Here is a 16,390-nt window from a genome sequence, read left to right as displayed (position 1 = left end):
AGGTCAAAGGAGGCATTGGCTGGGGCAGAGGGGATGTTATTGTTGAAGTGGGAGGATCCAGTTTAGTCTGCTCTTCTGTGGTTGCCCCCAGTCTGAAACTGAGGCCAAAAATAGGTCCTCTCTAGACCAGATCCAGTAAGCAGAGCATCCTCCATCCTCTACATAAAGGAAGGACAGAAGGACAGATGTCAAGAAAGTGAGAGGCTGGAGAACAGGACAGAATAGGGACAAATGCAGTGATACAGCTGGCATCCATGTTCCAGCCCCTCTACCCAGCTACACTGGCCAAGCCAATCAGTAGCCAGATCAGGGAGCTCCTGCTCACCCAGGAAGCCTTCAGTCCCTCTCCCTTGGATAAGATCCAGTCACTGCCTGTCTGCTCCTACTGCAGGCAGCCTCATCATCTTCCTGCCTGTGCATGTAGCCATCCCAGCAGTCCTCAGCTCTGCCTCCAGCAGGTCTGCCCAGTGCTGCCCCTGCTTCATTAGCAGGAGCTCCCACCAAATATCAAGTCCATGTAGTTCCTCCAGCTACAAATTCCTGAGCAGTAAGGTTCAAAAGTGCATTATGTCCAGTTCAATTTATGTTCTGATACAGTGGAGAATGCACTGAATCAGGAGTCTCATCAAGGCCAGTTGTATGACATTATACAAATCATATACTTCCTTCAAGTTTCAATTTCCACACTGGAAATGGGAGAATTAATAATAAATGCTCTCCCTACAGGGCTGTTGTGAAGACAAATGAGAGAATATATGGGAAAATACCTAACTGTGTCTGGCGCAGGCTAAGAGCATCTTTGGTTGGAAAATAATGTCTTTGTTGTCTGGTTGGGAAGACAACATTGATTCTGTAAGTACTATAATTTTGACAACTCTTTGACAAATATTACCTTTGAAAGCTTAACCCCTGATTGCTATTTGGGTTCTGGCATTTTCATTTTGAGAAGTGACATTAAATGCTCTAGTTCTTAGTTCACTGCCTGGGTACACGTAGTGGTAGATCAAGAGGTCAGAATTTGCATCCACATTTTGCTTCTCACCACACCCATATTCTCTAAGTGTAGGCTGATGACCACCCGCACCAGAGTCACATGGGACGCTTATAAAAAATGCAGATTCCAAAAAGAAGTGGAAGCAGGGTCTCAAAGAGACATTTATACATCCGTGTTCATAGCAGCATTATTCAAAGTAGCCAAAAGCTAGGACCAACCCAGATGTCCACTGAAGGATGAATGGATAAACAAAATTATGTATGATCATATAATGGGATATTATTCAGCATTTAAAAATAAGCAAATTCTGGCATATGCTACAACATGGATGAACCTTGAGGACAGTGAAGTAAGGACACAAAAGGACAAATACTGCATGGCTCCACTATATGAGGTACCTAGAGTTGTCACATTTGTAGAAGTAGAAAATAGAATGGTGTTTGTCAGAAGCTAGTCAAGGAGGGGAATGGGGATTGGTGTCTAATGGTACAGAGAAGCAATTATATAGCATGGAAAGATTCTAGAGCTGGGTAGTGGTGAGGGGTACACAACAATGCAGGGTGCCACTGGATTGAATGCTTAACGAAGTAAACTTTATATATATTTTACCACAGTTAGAAATAGTCATAATAATTTTTGTTTAAAAATAGAAGAAAATGCAGATTCCTTAATCCACTCTGGATTCTCCAAAGCAGAGTTTGTAGTGGTAGACTCAGGAATAATTTTAACAAATTCTACATACGATTCTGATGCATACCTCGATGTAAGCCCTGCTGCTCTGCAATGTGACTCACAAGCAGCATGTGCAAAACAAGACCACATGTACCACTGCATAAGCTGGGCCACATAAGAAACCTTAATTTAAAAATACATTTTAAAAGGTTCTATTGTTTTCATGCAAACAAGAGTGATGTGATCTGTTTTTCTTTTGCTTGGATTAGATAAACTAGTAGGTGCCTTTCAGTCCTAACACTCAGGCAGTTCCTTCATAGGTCTAGCATTTTCTGAGAATGCATGCTGGCTCTTTCATCATTCTGGAAGACAGCCACTGCCTGAGGGTAAGGAAGCCCTTCTGGCTCTTTGTACTAATTAAAACCCCTTTGCCAAACAAGCACTCAGGAAGAGAGAAAAGGTATCTGACTGCTCTGGGAGGAAGGGGCCTGAAGCAAATTTCTCCAGGGTGCTCATCACCCACACAGCATGTTTGGGCCTCTATTCACTCAGTCCAGCACCCCAACCTGCCAACCTTACTTTCTCTGACACCCCCTAGAACTCTGACTGCAGAAAGGAAAATGAATTGAGGAGGCAGGTAAGAGTAGCTGTGAGGTGACTGCTAGGAACACTTTGTTTACAGAGGTACACAGGAGACTGTCATGCCTTGGCTGGTGAGAAGAGAAACAAGTGGATTTGGGATGTATTAAGAATACAAAACAATCAGTCTTGTCTTGACTGGACATTGGTTCCAGCAGAGCATAGTTGTGCTGTGGACAACCTTCTTTCCTTCCTAGAGGACATAAATGTTTCTCATGGACTAAATGTGGGCCACATGGGACAAAAAGAGCTGAGTGGAGCCATCTTGGGTTCTACCCAACAAGGTTACTAGAGGAGTGAAGAGGGTCCAGCAGCCAGAAGCTAGAGGGGATGTTGACATTCCTGAAGGCTGAGGAAGGTACATATGACCTCCTGGAAGAGAGATGCACCTGCTAAGACAAAGAATCACCTGGAAAGGGGTGCTCAGTAAAGGGGCCTCCAAATGATCCATGACAATTTCCTATAAAATCTTTATCTTGTGATACAGAAACATCTTTAAACCCACAATCTCAGATGCTTTTCTTTTGCCTTACCACTCCTCCTTCCATAATGATGCCCTGAAGAAGGGTCAGAAGCTACCTAAGATAGCAGGTTGGAGAGAAGGGAAGCATGAACTAGAGAAATTGAGAAGAACCAAGTGCCACTTCCTGGATGCAGTTTGCAGACTTGAAGCATGTCCTAGATAGGAGAAGGGAGAAGAGTGAACATCAAGTCATGTTAAATTTTCATGATTACATAGGCCTGGGCAATCCAGTGTCTGAATGAAGACTGACAGAGACTGCAGTGACTTCTACTGTAAGTCAGGGGAAAACCATAGGATTTGCGGAGTTTACACCCAAGGGCAGACAAAGATCACCTGTTCCTGTGAATAAATTGTAAATAAGCTATGAGAAGCAAAACTAAGGAATTTAAATTTTATTTACACTGTGAAGTGAAACTTTTGTAATATTTTAAGCAGAAAAATGATATGAAAAAATATACTTAAAAAGATCTCCAGATGGCATATGAAGAGTATACAATATGGGGCAAGAGCAGAAGCAGAAACATCAGGATGCTCATACAGTAGTCTAGTTGGGGACTTTGGTGCCTTTGGAAAGAAGCTGTAACAATGGAAATGGTAAGAAATTATCAAATTTGAAATACATATCTAATTAAGTACTAATGAATTAAACCTGGGTGCTATGACTTGAAGGTCCCTCCAAAACTCATATTGAAACAATCCTCAACCTAGCAGTATTTAGAGGTGGCGTCTTTAAGAAGTGACTGGATTGTGAGGGCTCTGATGAATAAATTTGTTTATTCATGGTTAATGTATTAATGGGTTTTATCATTCATACATTAGAAGAAAAAGAAGAGAGACTTGAGCTAGCATGTGAGCACACTCAGCCCCTCACCATGTGATACCCTGCACTGCCTCCGTATTCAGTAGAGCACCTACTAGCAAGAAGGTTCTCAGCAAATGTAACTCCTCAACGTTGGACTTTTTAGCCCCCATAAATGTAGAAATAAACTCCTTTTCTTTATAAATTTCTCAATTTCAGGTACTCTTCTATAAACAAGAGAAAACAAAGTAATACAATGGGAGAAGAGGAACAAAGAAGAATCAAGAATGACTCCTAGAATAAGGATGGAGCAACTGAGTAGATGGTGGGAACATTTGTTTTGATGAAGACAGAGGATAACCAGAAGAAGAGGGAGAGAATGAATCAAGAAAAACGTTTTATGCTTATTAAGACGTCTTATTAAACATCTGAGTCAAATGTGTGGCTGGGTATGACTTGTAGCTTACATCTGTGTATATAAACTTGACTGTTTTTATCTTATTGATATTGCTTATATTCATGAGACTGGATGAGAGTAGAATGAATGCAGAAAGAGTCTAGATAAAGAGGTAGTAGTAAAGGACAAGAAAGGAAGGCCAGTGATGTAAGGACAAAACAGGAAAATATGTCATCACAGAAGCCTGGAGACAGAGGAAGTGTTCAGTTCACTGAGCTGCTGCTAGGTTAGAGGAAGATGGGACCAGTGTAGCATTCACACTTGGCTTCAGCTTTGGCGAGATGCAGGTCATTCATGACCTTGAAAAGTACAATTTTAATGACATGGTAGGAATAAAAGCATGAATGAAGAGAACTGAGAGTAAACTAGTAGGAAAGAAAATGGAAAAGAGCGAGTATAGAGAACTCTATTGAGTAGTTTTGCTGTTTTTCAGGCTTAAGAGGGCTCACTTTTAATGCATGAAGGTATGCAAATGGACATGATCCAGTGAAGAGGAGATAGTTCCAAGAGTTATATATTCAAGGAGGTGATGGAACCCAGGGCTGGAGTGAGGAGGTATTTTTTTTTTTTTTTCCAAGCCAGCTGTGCTTTATTGACAGCGCGCCACTCAGGCCTTGACTGTGTACTTCCGCCGCGGGAACAGCCGCTCCTTCCGCTGCTGTTCTTGGTCTTCAGGTTCTCTTCGTGCTCGTTGAGCCGGCGCATGGCGCGTGTCTTCTTCGGCCGCAGGTCCAGGGGCTTGTACTTCTTGTCCTTGTAGAATTTCCTGAGGTTTTCTTTCTGAGTCTGGTTAATAACTGTGAGTACACGGGCAATAGGTTTGCGGGCGACTCGGCTCTTAAGAGAGCTTGGAGGCCGCGCCGCCTGTCACTTCGGCGACGCGCAGCTGGGACAGCTCCACCTTCAGGTCGTCCAGCTGTTTCAGCAGCTCCTCCTCCCCCGAAGGTCTCGAGCCTTTATCTTGGCCATTGCTACACAGGCCGCCGCTCCGAAAGAAAGAGCGAATGAGGAGGTCTTAAATAGAATCAAGACCACCTCTTCCATTATAATAGAAAGTAAGGCAGAAATTGGTGCATAAAAACCCAAGTCAGTATGTGGATTTAGTGAAAGTAACTTCCCAATGGCAACTATCTTCCAAAGAGTACCGATGTCCATGCTCACTTAGCAAAGGAAGGCTTGGGTTAATGGTGGGAGTGGAAGGCAGATTAGCATGGCATGCAGGATGAGTTTGAATAAGAAAATGGGAGCAATGAGTGTAGATAATTCTTTAGTGTCTGTGAATGAGAAAAGAGAGATTTGTGCGCTCACAGGCTGGCAAGGTGGACTCATGGGAAAGGTTTTTTTAAGGACTATTGTTTTGTGTTAAGATGGGAAAAGCATGGACATGTTGAAACGTTGAAACGTTCAACTAAAGAAGGAAAGGCTGAATATATAGGAGACAATCTAAGGGTAGATTTTCCCAAAATGTCAGGGTTTGGGCTACAGAACAGTGGTGGAGGTATTGATCATAAGAATTAGAAGGAACACTTCTATTGTAACAGGAATGCAGTGGGAATGATGGAACAAATGCAGATAAGTTTCAAATTTGATGGAAAGCTGTTACAGGATCTCCCTTTACAGTTGGTTCCAAGTGCTCTGTGAAGCAGAAAGAGTGAGTGAGGAGAAACAAAAATAAAGGTTTGAGAAAGTTACATTTTATAGTTCACATTAGCTAACAAAAGATATGTCAAAACTAGAATATTTGTAAAACAAAGAAAATAAGGGAGCTAAGAAGGGAGGGAGAGAGAACTGAAGAGTAGGAACTTACGAATTTCCTCTGACATTTTTTATGTTCCAGATGGGAAACTTAATGATGTTCACCAATAAAGAGATGTTATAAAATGTTGAAGACCAGTTCTCGCTGTTACAAAATAGAGTCTTGTCAAAATATCACATTTTAGTGACAGAAGAGGCCTTGGAGATATCCAAGTCCAATAGGGGATAGATTGGGGAAGTCTCACAGATTGTTGACAGAAGAATCAGAATTAATAATACCTTATCTCCCAACACCCAGGCTATTCTGAACACCAGCCCCATGACTAAGCCAACAAAAAGTCAGGGAATCATTCCAAGCCAACAGCCAACTAGTCTGAATTGAAGTGTTGATGGTGAGGCTGAAGCTGCCTGCCTGTGCCTAGGCTCAGCTCCTGACCCTTTCGGAAGGGCTTCTCTCTGAATTCAGGCAGGAGTTCCTCAAGCCACTTCTGCTTTTGTCTGCAAAAGCCCACTTCACTGTTGGGTTCAACAAAGTCCAACAGTGATTTAGTAGAATGAGGAAGGTCACTGGAGTGGGAGTCTACAGCTCCCTCATATAATGAGCTTAACTCCTTGATGATTAAAAAGTAACTGTTAACTAGCCAGGCAGCCCAAGTTCTCTTTATTTCTCCACTCCTTTGCTGGGTAGTGTCAGCAAAGTATGACTTCTCCATGCTAATACAGTACATCTCCAGCTGCACTCTGCTGCATTGTTTTTGCTTCCAGAACACCTCAAAGGAATGCTTTGAAAGTTGAGGCTTGCTAATGTTTTGACTATAAATAGGAAAGTCCTTAAGTCACCATGCTTTAATATCTCCATTCATCATATTTTTTACCTCCACATCATAAAGGCCCCAGTGTCATTTTACAGATGAAAACATTAAACAAGGTCACACATGGACCAGGAACACCAAAACAGCTCTGTAATGCCCCTGAGGATGCTTACAACAAAGAAAGGTTTTAAGCTAGGCATACAATAGGGTTCATTATTTCACATAATGATACAAAGCCTCCTTGAAACAAAATAAAATAAAATTATGTTCATGGGCTTTTCGTGATTTGTCATTTCCTTTTCATTTAGCATAATTGCAATAATCCGGGCTCCCATCAGCCAACATGGAAGATAGTGTCTCAATAGCCACAGTGTCTGACAATGACTTCAGCACATCCAAGAACAAGGTCCCGTCATTTTATGAGAGTAGCTCTCAGGCAATGGGCAAAGCCTGGACCATTGTTACCATAGCTTAATAGGGATTCCATCTCTCTGGGAGGATGGAACATTTTGCTACCTTCTATGTAATAATAATGATAGCCACACTTATTGTTCTGAGGAATGGAAGGCCTAAAATATGGGACCGAAAAGAAAAGACAGTGGAAAACTAATACATCATTAACGTGCCTTTGGGAGAGCTCCTTCGGCAACTACAAAAGCATTATCCAGAACTAGTTTGCAGATAAGAATCAATTTAATTAATTTTAAATGATTTTGCACATTGATAAAGCCAGTGACTAAAAAAAACGGGGACTTGACTCAAATATATTCTGTGGAAAGTGCTGTTAATAATAGAAAACAGAGCTCTGGAAATGTTCAACTTACTACCCCTGTCAGTGAGTTTAGGAATGGTTGTTAGTTCCACAGTCTTTAAGAGTTAAGTATAATAAGTATGAAAAGCAGAGGTGTTTTCAAAAGACCTGAGTTCAAACCTTGGCTCTGCAATTTTTTAGTTGGGCAACTGGAACAAGTTAATTAACATTTCTAAAGCTTCAGTCTATAAGTGATGGACAATTTTCATAGCAGCCATTAATATATAGTATTAGACTCTCCAAAACCCTTCCCTGAAATTCCCTTCATTTATCATCAGTATGCTTGTGGTTAACCCCAGCTTCCCTGATTACCTGTTCAAGCGTCTGATCCCATAGTACCTATTCTAATACCTGTGAGCATATGGGGAATGATTAGTGGATCCATGACAAAGCTATCTGTTTGTCCAGGCTATGTACCCAAACATGGAACTTGAAGGATGTATAAGCTCTGTCTCTGGTCTTTGGGAGTTTTGAGCAGTGTTCAAGAGATAAAGTGTATGAACATGGTTTCCCCTCTTAGTGTATTTCCGTGGGTACGTACCCATGGAAAGTTGAATGTCACATGGGGCTCTCTGCACTTCATGCCCTGTGAATGGCACATATACTAGTGTTGGAAAAGATCAGAGAATGAGATGAGGAAAGGAGAAAGTTCCTAGAGAGGAAAGCTGATCTTGGAAGATAAGTAGAACTCAGATTATTCCTGGCCTACTTAGAATGAAGGGACAAAATAAAATAGGAAGACGAATCTATACCTCCAGACCAGGGCCTAGCAGATGGGAGGAGCCCAACTCTCTTGAATGAGTTCCATGTCCACTGACTTTCTAAAAACCATTCCAAGCCTCCTCCATCACCAAAGAGGAATAATGGCAAAGGCCTGATCTCTGGTGTCTGGGAGTTTACAGCGCCTGAGCTGCTGGCTGGGTCTGTTCTTAAGACAGAGCCCTTGTACTGGGCCAATGGATGTCAATACCCCCATCCTCCAGAAATCATATCCAATGAACTTATTTGGAATTAGTTTTGTACTCACTTGCATCAAGGTCTGAGTCCTGGAAACTTTCTTACCAACCTAGAGCTTCCAGGGCCAAGAAATCAATCTGAGCCAATGCAGGATACAGTTCTTATGTGCTTATGTTCAGCAAGAAGCAGTTAATGAATAAAAAAAAATTAAGACATTATTTCCCCTCTTGAGGAGCTCATAGACCAGCATTATGAGTCAGACAAGTAGACCCAGAACTATTCTAAAAGACCATATGAGCTAAATGACATGAAGAAAAGAGCCTGTGCCATTGAGGCTCGGTAAAGGAAGCAATTACATCACATAGCAGTGATCAGGAGAGGTTTCCTATAGAGTTGGAGATGGCATCTCTGTTTCCGTTCCCTTGTCTATAAAATGAAGATAACAGTAGTACCTATGCGTGGCATCTTTATAGTCATCAAATGAGTTATTCCATGTCAAAAACTAAAGATAGCTCCCGGTACATGGTAACTATTCAATAACCGTTAGCTACTTTTTGCTGCTAACTGAAAATGAACTTGGAGGATAGGTAGTATCATACACATGGAAATGAAAAGATGGGAATGTACAATTTATAATCAAAGCAAAGGTAATATCTGTCTTTCCTCAGCTGCTTATCTCATAACCAGGGGGAAAGAAATCAGAGGCTGAAAAGCAGGAAAGCCAAGGGCGAGCCCAGGAAGCAGCAAGTACTCTGTTGAGAGTGAAACAAAACCTTCATATGGAAGAGTGGGAAATGAGACATTTAAAAAAACTGATGGGGAGAAACTTGAATGCCAGTCTGAGAATTTGCGCAAATTCCTGATACCTGCCCAAGCTTCCACTGTAAGTAATAAGCCTGTCATCCACATTGTCTTACTCTGGCAAGTCCTGCAGATGGACCCAGTTCTGAGTGTGGCATTACCACCCAGCTATTAGAGGGAACACAGTCTTTAGAGCATCAAAATTGCACGCTTTCAGCAGAGCAAGGCTAAGTTATCGATTAGTGTTTTCTTTTGTGCCTTTTTCTTTTGTGTCTGCTGGGCTGAACAAATATTAGCTGCATTTGTCTGAGGACCCTTACTTCAGTCTCACTCAGCAGAATAAAGACCAAGCCAACTGTGTAATTCAGGTGCCAGGGAAATGCTGAAAGCATACTTATTAGCCGTAAGTAGAGATGATAGCACTTAAAACCAGATATAAAACTCCTTTTCTGAGAAACTTTCCTTTGCTAAAGAAAAATAGTAAACAGAAGACAAAGCAGCATGTCAGAGCATTAAAGAGATGAGAGACCAGGGCCCAGGAGGGTAAGTTGAGTGTCAGTGGTCTCAGAGAAGACCTGGAAGTAGAGGGTATCAGAAAAATCAGAAAGGACACAGGAGTCAAAGAAGACTTCATAGAGATAGAATATAGACAGGTGGAGAAAAACCATGACGGCAATAAACATTAACATCCTAGTCCATTCATTTATTAATGAATATCTGTTGAGCACCTGCTATGTGCCAGGTACTATCTTGGGCTTTATTACAGGAAACATAGTGAAGTGCCTGTCTTCATGGGGCTATGTGTAAGTAGGTGAGACAGAAAATAAATGAAAAGGAAAATAAATATATAACAGAATGTCAACCTGCAAGAACTATGAAAGAAAATAAAGTTTGCTTAGGGGAATAGAGGCATACTATTGATTGAGCAGTCAAGGTGCATATATTAATCTGCTAGGATTGCCATCACAAAACACCAAGACTGGGTGGTTTAAACAACAGAAATTTATTTTCTCACAGTTCAGGAGGCTAGAAATCCAACATCAAAGGTTTATTCTAAGGTCTCTCTCCTTGGCTTACAGATTGCCAGCTTGTCACAGCGTCCTCATGTGGCCTTTTCTCAATGTGCTTGCATCCCTGGAATCTCCTTGTGTGTCAAACTTCTCCTTCTTCTAAAGGCAACAGGCAGATCATATTAGGGCCCACACTAACAGTCTCATTTTTTAAGTTTTATTTTATTTTTTAATTGACGCATAATAACTGTACGTATTTTTGCTATACAGTGTGATGTTTTGACACACACATATATATAGCAGCTTCATTTTAACTTCGTCACCTCTTTTAAAGACCCTATCTCTAAATACAGTCACATTCCAAAGTGCTGGGGATTAGAGCTTCAACATATGAAGTGGGAGCATAGAATTCAGCCCATAACAGGGGATTCTTTCTGATGAAAGGGCATTTGAACAGAGACTTAGATGCTGTGATGGATTAAGCTATGAAGGTATCTGGGGCAAGAAAGAACAGCTTGTACAAAATATGCTCATCATGTTCTCGAAACAGCAAATGAGGTAGGTACGGCTGGAAAAAGTGAACAAAGAGAGTAGCGGGAGATGACAATGAAGAGGTAGCCAGGGGGTAGATCATGTGGGTCTTAGCAGCTGTATGAAGTCAGAATTTTAAAATTTGGGGAGAGAAAGAATTAGAGGGTTTTGAGGTCAGTGACATATTCTTCTTTGCATTCTAAAAGACTGCCTCTGGCTTCTGAGTGGGAAGTAGACTGTAAGAAGCAGGAGTGTAAGCATGAAGATCAGGTAGGAGGCTATTGTGGTTGTCCCAGAAAAAGAGAATGGTGGCTTGAACCAGAGATTACAGGGAGGTAGTAGTATTTATATCCTATCCAATCTCCCAATCTCCCAGTCTCTAGAGTAGAGGCTACAGTCAGCTCTGCCACAAGACAGAGTTAGAGGCAGGATCACCATCTTTCCCTTCAAGGGGAGAAAGACAAGTCAGGGGCTAACTGTAGACTTATCACAAAGTTGAACTACAGACACCTTTCAAAAGACTGGAATCTTAAAGAAACCACTCCACTCAATTATCTAAAGGCTCATTGCTCTGGAATGAATATTTTTGTCCTTCCAAAATTAATATGTTGAAACTCTAATCTCCGATGTGATGGAGTTCGGAGGTAGGGCTTTTGGAAGGTAATTAGGTAATAAGAGTAAAGCCCTTTGACTGGAATTATCAGCCTCATAAGAAGAGACAGGGAAGAGATGACCATTCTCTCTCTGGGCCATATGAAGATAACAGCAAGAAAGCAGCCTTCTATAAACCAGGAAAAGTGTCCTCACCAGACACTGAGTCTGCCAGTACCTTAACGTTGGACTTCCAATCTCTGGAAGGGTCAAAAATAAATGCTTGTTGTTTAAAACACACAGCCTATGCCATTTTTATTGTAACAGCCCAAGCGAACTAAGACACCCATCAACTTATACAGTTAATGGTGAATCAGACAAGCAAATGCCAGTCTTCCCACTAATTTATGGAAATTCTTGAAATTAAAAAGCATAGCTAAATGCAGCCATAAAAAAGGATGAGTTCATGTCCTTTGCAGGGACATGGATGAAGCTGGAAACCATCATTCTCAGCAAACTGACACAAGAACAGAAAACCAAACACTGCATGTTCTCACTCATAAGTGGGTGTTGAACAATGAGAACACATGGACACAAGGAGGGGAACATCATATACCGGGGCCTGTCGGGGGATGGGGGGGCTAAGGGAAAGACAGCAGGGGGGTGGGGGAGCTAGGAGAGGAATAGCGTTAGGAGAAATACCCAATGTAGATTACGGGGTGATGGATGCAGCAAACCACCATGGCACATGTATACCTGTGTAATGAAAGTACATGTTCTCCACATGTACCCCAGAATGTAAAGTATAACAAAAATTAAAATAAAAATAAAGCATAGCTAAATAAAATTGCCATAGTCAATTCTTAATTAGCCATTCTAATGAATCAGAAAGGCTGTGGATAATCCAAATACCTCATATTTATTGCTGTTGCATTAAATAGACTTCGCCAACCATTCAATGTATTTATCTCTCTTAACCTCTCTTATTTATGCCAATATGTTAAAATTGTCACTCAGTGGGCTCAGTGGCTCACGCCTGTAATCCCAACACTTTGGGAGGCTGAGGCAGGAGGATCACTTGAGGTCAGGAGTTCAAGACCAGCCTGGCCAACATGGTGAAACCTCGTCTCTACTAAAAATACAAAAATTAGCCAGGCATGGTGGCAGGTGCCTGTAATCCAAGCTACTCAGGAGGCTGAGGCAGAGAATTGCTTAAATCCAGGAGGCAGAGGTTGCAGTGAGCCAAGATTATGCCACTGCACTCCAGCTTGGGTGTCAGAGCGAGATTCCGTCTCAAAAACACAAAACAAAACAAAAACTTGTGACTCAAGCATTGTGACTCAGTAAATATCTCTTGCCAGTTTAATCTAACCTGAATGATTCTTCTGACACAATCCCAACATGCAGAGTTCTTTAGACACAATAATTAATATAATTTGCAGTTGGGTAGAACTTTCTAATTTTCAAAACAGTTTAACAACTATTTATCCTATATACTGCTCAGAACTTTAGAGCAATTCCTAATTCCCTGTCCCATTATTTCTATTAATGGAATTCCTATTTGGAGTAAAATTCTTGAACTTTCTGGAGAAGTATTTATCTCTTGGTAAGTGCCATGTTCCTTGCCTGGGTGAAGTTAATATTAATTAACAAACAGTACCCATTTGTGGCCTTGTTCTCGCCCCTGCTCTTCAGGTTCTGAAAACCTAATTCATTGACAGTTCATTCGGCAAGCATCTACTTTTCAGTCTCTCCCTCTGATGGGTTGTCCCAAGGTCTTGAATGGGAATGGATAGGGAAGATTAACTGAAGGAAGCATGCTACCAGCCTCAGGCTGGATTTTCCCTAGTAATGGAGCCGATATTCACACTCCACCTCTCCAGGTTTCGTCTCCTTCTTGATTGGTATCCAGTGCCAAAGACAATCACCTTGAAACTTGGGATTGCTAATCAGACAATGTAAAAAAAGATCAATAAAATCTAGTCAAAAACAATTTTAATATCCAAAAAATATTGGGATATTAAATATCCAAGAAGAAAAATGAAAATAATTAGAATTTGGTCATAGAAGATCTTTTTAATTAGACTGCAAGATGTTTAAATGTCTTGGCCGACAAGTAAAAAGTCCAACCTGGGTGGGGATGAAGATTTATTTGAATTCTAGAATATACTTAGAATTAAGTATATTAAGTAGAATATACTTCATTCTAAAGAATACAGGCTACATGACAAACCCCCTTTAATTATGGAGGTTTTGTTACAGATATAATTAGAACTCAGGACTAGATCCTGTCGCCAACAAAATCCAGTCATTTTGGGGCCAAAACTCTTTGCTGTTGTACAAACTTAAATGGCTAGAAAAGGCATCTTTCAATTAGCTTAGGGTGATGTAATTGTTTAATTAGTGGGTACACATCTTTTAGCCAAGATAACTTAGAACTAAGTATGTAAATGTATAAGAAAACCACACTTTTTTAACATTTAAAAACACAAATTCCTGGGTGCCTCCTCAAACACTAGAGTCAGAATCTCGTATGATGAGTCTGGGAATCTAGTTCTTACAAGCTGCCCAGGTGATTCTTAAGCATATTTTAGTTTGAGAACTACTGCTACTGCATATAATTAGAATAGATAATTTTAAAAAATTAATTCATAGCATCATGAAAGCAAAAACATTATGTATCCAGGATTAAATGAGGGTTTTTCAAAATCTGAATGGCTTTCTTTCCACCCATGGTGAAGTTGCAGGCATTTTATAAACATCTTTTGCAGCATTGTTTGGCATCTTCAATTTTATTTCCATATTTAGACTTTGTTTCTGTCCTTATATTTGTGACAAGATGAACTTTCCAATTGGTTCTGTTCCCAGCTTCTCCCTCTACCACCTTCTTCACAGTGAATTTCAGTCCTTCCTTGACTCCACTCTCTGCAGCCCCAAGAGTGGACCCCTTCAGGCCCCTATATCTATCCCAGATCCCCAGAAAAACACTTGCTCCTCCAACTGGAGGGCACAGTTTGCATGGAATGGCCTTGGGTAGCCACTGTACTCTACCTCTACAAGGTGGCCTGATCCTGTAGCAAGGCATGAATATGCTTCGAGGCTTCATTAATTAGTCACAGTGTAGTCTATGAACCAATAGCATCAGCACCACTGGAGCTTGTGGAATGAAAAGACACAGGCTCTACCCTAGAACTATGAAATCAGAATCTGCAGCTTCAAGACATCTCCAGGTGACCTATATGCACATTGAAGCTTGCTTTGAAACACTTTTGTTTTAAAGTATTAAGGCATCTAAAGGGTCTTTGAAAAAAATAATGTATATAGTGGTCCATTTCTAAAACAAAGTGCTTTGAATCTGTTTAGGTCAGCAAACTACAGAAAAAAATAGGCCTAGGTCCCTACTTGAACAGCTGATGCCTGCTTGTCGGCCCTCCCATCCTTTTAGTTACTCTCACTCAAACCAAAGTTTAGTCTAAGATGAAAGTTTACTAGCCTGAAAAATAGCTCATTTTGTCTGTTCTTATCAGCCTGCCCAGCTACTTAGGTCATAAGTCAAATACTTAAAGAGCCCCTAAGCTAACTAGGATTGCAGTGTATAGTGTACTGCAACGAAATGCAGCAGGGCAACCCTAAAGAAGACACCTAAAGCCCCTACCCAACAACTGATAGGCAATGTCCAGGAAAACTGTGACCCCATAGTACTCAACCTATGAGGAACCAGGGGAGGAACCTGGGCATTAGGGGATAAATTGCTTGTTGTAACCGTGCTGGGTGTGCCTGCCCATCAAACACCTGATCTTGCAAAACTGTCATTAAAAACTCTCCCTTCTATGGTTCTCCAGGTCTCTGAGTCCATTCTTTGGGTTTGGATGAGTAAGTTTGTTTCTCACAATCTGGTGGCCCATACAGAGATCTCTTCACCTGTGTGGAGTAAGACTCCAGCTGAGAGAGGAGACACATCCATTTGATTTAGGTGGCCCACTCTGTCCAGGTGTCCCTGGTCCTCACAGAAGCCATAGACAAACCCAAGTGTTATTCAGGAGGCAGCAGAAGTGACCCAGGGAGAAAAGCAGGCACATGGCAATCGGGCAACCTCATGCAAGAGCCACGGTAGGAAGAGCGGACTATAAGTACTGTCTTGGTGGTCAGGTATTTTTGGAGGTCAAGTGTGTGTGACTGAGACATATCTTAAGATATGAAGTGAGTGCAGAGTCTCAATCCACAGTTCTGTTCTGCTTGAGTAAATGGCCAGAAATGGATGAACCAATTCTCAGGATGTATAAGAAACCTCCAGTAGCGGGGGCTGAGTACACAGGGAAAAGGTCAGACACAGAAACTAACCAAAAATGGGAAACAAGAATTCTAGGCCTAGGGAACAAAAGAAAGAGGGAACTAAAGAGACCCCTCTGACATTCCCCAAGATAGTCCACTGGGGAGAATGCCACAGGTTTGGGGGTATAACCCTTGAACTTGGTACAAGGAAAAGCAAAAAATAATCAAGCATTACTGTTTTATCTGGCCCAAAGAGCCCATTTTTCAGCCTTTGGTCTTTTGTCCTACGTTTGGCTCAGATGAAGATTGAGTGTGCCAAGCTTTAATTCTCTATGTGAATGATAAAACCCTATCCTCACAAGAGGAGATAGGTTATGATCTTTGTTGGATTAGTGAATTAGCCCCTGTGTTCCCCCTTAAAGAGGAAGAAAAAGAGCATAGTAGAAAACCTTCACCCAGTGAAAAGCCCTGGGATCCCCTAACATGCTCCCCAAGCATACATCTCACAAAGTAGAGGACAGGGAGATCGGGGGGCAACTGCAAAGCCAGAGGAAGAGAAATCTGGGGGTCATGAAGGAGCTAAACCCAATGTTCCCTTAAATCCTTATCCAAACTTAAGGAAAAAAAATTAAACCAATGTAAGAAGGACATTGAAAATTTCCATATTCCTTCGAAACAACAAATGTCTAACATGTACACTCTTAGAGAAGTCCCCATGGGACAGGGAGGAGTTGGATTTATAAGTGTGCCTTTAACAACTACCAAG

The 16,390-nt window shown here is 41.3% G+C and overlaps 1 pseudogene; it reads right to left on the bottom strand.

Moving 5' to 3' along the window:
* Positions 1–4,691: 4,691 nt before the first annotated feature.
* On the bottom strand, positions 4,692–5,053 carry LOC105732830 (large ribosomal subunit protein uL29-like; annotated as a pseudogene).
* Between the last annotated feature and the right edge of the window lie 11,337 nt (positions 5,054–16,390).

This window comes from Aotus nancymaae, unplaced genomic scaffold (genome assembly GCF_030222135.1).
Source record: "Aotus nancymaae isolate 86718 unplaced genomic scaffold, 86718_ANA_hifiasm-v0.15.2.pri h1tg000057l, whole genome shotgun sequence".
NCBI classification, from domain to species: Eukaryota; Metazoa; Chordata; class Mammalia; order Primates; family Aotidae; genus Aotus; species Aotus nancymaae.
The sequence above is the reverse complement of the archived record's forward strand: the minus strand, read 5'-3'. Positions and strand labels throughout refer to the sequence as shown.